The sequence below is a fragment of the Canis lupus genome, chromosome 33 (assembly GCF_011100685.1).
Source record: "Canis lupus familiaris isolate Mischka breed German Shepherd chromosome 33, alternate assembly UU_Cfam_GSD_1.0, whole genome shotgun sequence".
NCBI lineage: Eukaryota > Metazoa > Chordata > Mammalia > Carnivora > Canidae > Canis > Canis lupus.
In genome coordinates this window covers 13054523-13059162 of record NC_049254.1, presented here as the reverse complement: position 1 = coordinate 13059162, position 4640 = coordinate 13054523, and the positions used below count along the sequence as shown (strand labels likewise).

The following is a 4640-nucleotide window of genomic DNA, read 5'->3' as shown; positions in this document are numbered from 1 at the left end:
CATATCATGAAATTCACTGGTTTTAATTGCACCATTCATTGAGTTTTAGTGAATTTACAGCATTGTGCAGCCATCAGCTCAGTCCAATTTTAGAACATTTTCACCATCCCCGAAAGATTTCTCATGCCCATTTGCCATCAATCTGTTCCTACCCCCAGCCCCAGGCAACCACCAGTCTACTTTCTGTTTCTATGTCTTTTCTGGACATTTCACATAAATAGAATCACGTATTATATGATCTTTTGTGTCTGACTTCTTTCATTTAGCATTTCAAAGTGATTTTAAGGTAAGAGATGAAGGAAGTTTCAAATAACCCCAGTTATCTTCATTCTTTTGCATAGGATGCTCTAGTTACAGTCAATATGTTGTTCTCTTTCCTTCAGAAATTAGCCTTTGACACAAACAGTGACACAAGATCCTGGTAACTTCTGCAGTTCCTGAAATTCACAACTTCCAAAACCGTGTTCCCCTCCACACACAAGGAACCACAGATAGTGGTGCAACAGTCAGACTGAACGGAAGAGGCTGCTCACTGCTGGAGGCAACAGGCTTAAGCAGCCCTGTGCCTTGTTGGGCCACTTTGAGGGGGCAAGATCTCGGCACAGCTACAACAAATGTGCATCATCCCAGTGTGCTATGCCCCACAGGCCAGGAAATTCTCCTGCAAGTCTTGTGGCTTTGATGTGACAAGAACACCTTTTAGGTGTTCTTACCAATGTGCTACAGAGGCCCAGCCCCAAGATCCCTTTTCTCAGTGCTGCTCCTATGTAATAATGATGGCCAAAAGCCTGTTTGGAGACAATCAAAATCTTTGAGAAACAGAATTATTTTTCTCATATAAATTAATATAGATTTATCACTTCCTTTTTAACAGCTGAATAGAAGAATTCCGCCTCTTTTCTGGCTGGAACCATGGAGGGTGCAGAAGAGAAGAAAAAGAAGGTTCCTGCTGTGCCAGAAACCCTTAAGAAAAAGCGAAGGAATTTCACAGAGTTGAAGATCAAGCATCTGAGAGAAAAGTTTGCCCGAAGGATGCTTTGAAAGGCAAGGAGGAAGCTTATCTATGAAAAAGCTAAGAAAAAAAGAAAAAGCTAAGCATTACCACAAGGAATACAGGCAGATGTGCAGAACTCAGATTCGAATGGCGAGGATGGCGAGAAAAGCTGGCAACTTCTACGTGCCTGCGGACCCCACATTGGCATTGGTCACCAGGATCAGAGGTATCAATGGTGTGAGCCCAAAGGTTCGAAAGGTGTTGCAGCTTCTTTGCCTTTGCCAGATCTTCAATGGCACCTTTGTTAAGCTCAACAAGGCTTTGGTTAACATGCTAAGGATTGTGGAACCATATATAGCATGGGGGTACCCAAACCTGAAGTCAGCGAATGAATTGATCTACAAGCATGGTTATGGCAAGATCAACAAGAAGTGAATTGCCCTGACAGATATAACACATCTGCATGGAGGATCTGATTGACGAGATCTATACTGTTGGAAAACATTTCAAAGAAGTGAACAACTGTTTATGGCCCTTCAAATTATCTTCTCCACGCGGTGGAATGAAGAAAAAGACCACTCATTTTGTAGAAGGTGGAGATGCTGGCAACAGGGAAGACTGGTTCAATAGGCTTATTAGAAGGATGAACTAAGGGATCCCTGGGTGGCTCAGCGGTTTAGCGCCTGCCTTTAGCCCAGAGCATGATCCTGGAGTCCCGGGATCGAGTCCCACATCGGGCTCCCTGCATGGAGCCTGCTTCTCCCTCTGCCTGTGTCTCTGCCTCTCTTTCTCTCTCTGTGTGTGTCTCTCATGAATAAATAAATAAAATCTTTAAAAAAAAAAAAAAGAAGGATGAACTAAGGTATCTACCAGGATTATTTTTGTAATCTGGTCAGTTAATAAATGACTGCTTTCAAATGGGAAAAAAAACGAATAGGAGAATTCCAACACTTTGATACTATAATTTATTTAATCAGTTCATTATTTAGTTTTTCTTATTATTTACTATAACCTGGTAAATTTCATATTTCCATTTGCATAGTTTTGCCTTCCTGTGCAAGTGTCAGTAGGATAAATTCCTACAAGGGGGCTTGCTGGATCACAGGCTGTGCACATTTCAGATGTTGACATCTGTTACCTGGAGGTTAACTAGTGGCCTCCTGACGACAGCTGATTGTGGTATCCTTGGTAAATAGGCTGTGGCTACAAGAGCAGTGGTTTTTAGTGGGAGTGCAGATGGATGAAGATGAGTGCCTTTCCGAGTATCTTGGGGATGGGAGTGAGCTTGACTAATTTGGCCAATCTCTCCGAGTGATTCTGATATGGGCACCACTGGATTAGAGTTTGTTTCTGTGTTTTCTCCCAAAAAGTACGAATGGTGCTGTGAGAACTGTATTTGGTATTGAGCTCATCAAGGCTGTCATAAAAAGCATCATGGTTTGGGGGTTTGTTCTGCTCAGTAACTCCAAGAAAAGTAGCCAATAAAGCAGAAGAAAGTAACTGTAATAAACTGATGCTAAAAGCATCTCCGGTCTTTGTTGAGAAAATCCTTGATAGGCTCTCCTAAAGAAAGAGTTAGCCTTGCTCCCCATGGAACGTTCAGTCCAGACTGCCCTTTGGTGATAGGCATTTTTCTCTAAGTATACACAAACTGCTCATTTTTAACGTATGGAAATGAGAGAGGGATAGGAGTGGGAAATCCACACAGGCACCACCACTTGTGAGTTGTTGCACACATTAAATAACAACCAGCAGCCTACTGATCCCCGGAAATCTACTTTTGCGCTATAATAAAGTAAGCCCGGGGTATCATTTCAAGTTATAGGACAGTGTTACTCAGTAAGTTTTAAGGAGGAAAAAAAAATAAAAGAGGATGTTTCTAAGTGGGTGTAGAGACGCTTAGCAAAGTTAAATATTAATGAATTAAACTCTTTGAATCACTGTGTACTGTGGAATAAAGAAGCAGTGTGGGTCAACTTCAAAATTCTTGTATTTTCATCTCTGTTGGAATTTGTTGGCAGTAATTCCCCCTTAAAGGTTTATAGTGAATGTAATATACCATTCTACTGATCAAAGAAAGTTATTTGGTGTCAGAAAGCCACTTGAGAGCCAGAGTGTTTACTGGGTAATTTCTTAATGAGTTCTGGCACATGGTTCTCATCTTTTTAAGAGGGAGGAATGTAGCTCAGAATGCACAAAGTCAAACCATGAGCATTTTGGCAGATGTGGAGATGCAGCACAGCTGGAGAAAACCTCCCTTCTTTGAAATCTCATATCTCAAACGCCACATCAATTTTTAAGCATGTTCTCCTGCCAGTTCAGATTTTAATATGAACAGGAATTAGGGGATGTTTATTGATATAGTAAGAAAACAGAGCAGAGTCTATTCACTGGTTGCCCTTTTTTGTCTCCACAAATAATTTGTGAGGGCAACAGGTGAGGCACAGTGAGGGAGGATGGGAAGGTGCTCTGTTGCTGCTCTATTGGCAAGAAACCCGGCAACCAGGAAATCTGAGGTAGGAATTTATCCTATGACATTTATCCTTCACCTGCTGGACCAACAATTTCTCTGGCTAATTGGAAAACACAAAGCACTGATAAGTATTTTTTTTTAATGCTTGTTTTTCATTATACAGCAATACATGTTTATTATATATTATCTAGGAAATAAAGGAAAAAATGGCAAAGCTGTTACTCTGTGAAGCTCCCAGATTTCTATCTGTGATGTATCATTGTCTTTCTGGTCCAATATAACTTGAATAAGATCTCAGTTCCCCTAAGCCACACGATTTCATTCTTCACTAGCAGCCAACAAGCATATATCAGGTTGCGCACACTGGGTCAGAAATTGGACCAGTGCTGAAAATACAAAGGGAACAGAGATTTGGTTCCTGATACACAGATCCTAATGGGTATATACATGAGAAACAATGAAACTAGTGATTAAATATGTAAGTAAGAGAAAAAATCTGTCATAGGTCACTAACCACTTGATCTGATTTGTGCTCTCGACCTTGGCTTCTTTACCTGTGAAATGAAGGATTGAGTGAGATGACATGTAAAGAAACCAACTTGTTTGGTCAGCCTGGGACTTGCCCAGTTTCTGCACTGGAGGTCCATGTCCTAGGAACCCCTTACTCCCAATTTTAAAACTGAAAGTCTCTTGTCGCAGGAGTCCACAAAGTGCTGGGCAGACTGAGAGTTGGTCAGCCTATTTATAGGACTCCTTCTAATCTTCATCTTCTATGATTTGTTAAAAAACAAAATTCAACTGAATACATTTTAAAGATCTTATTGGCTGTATTCAACAATTCATGAATTAGGCAGCATCCAATCTGGTAGATAGAAAGGAGCTCTGAGTGCTGTACAAAGTGAATGACTTTTATAGGCAGAAAGGGTGGCAACAAGGAAGTTTTATGAGGCAAAGCAGGTTGGTTATTGTAGGATGACTTTCCTTTAGGAGAATGCAGGGGCCTGTCAGGAAGGTTACTTAACTAGTGCCGATCAGGCAATTCGTGATTGTCTGATTTAAGATTCCATTCCTGAGAACTGAAACTGCAATTAAGTCTCAGTTTGGTGATGTGGGGATTACCATAAGTGACTCTATTTTGGACCTGTTGTCACTTTTTTAATCTGATTGTATATT

The 4640-nt window shown here is 40.9% G+C and overlaps 1 pseudogene; it reads left to right on the top strand.

The window, feature by feature from the left end:
* Window positions 1-880: 880 nt before the first annotated feature.
* On the top strand, window positions 881-1770 carry LOC100685661 (annotated as a pseudogene).
* Window positions 1771-4640: the final 2870 nt, after the last annotated feature.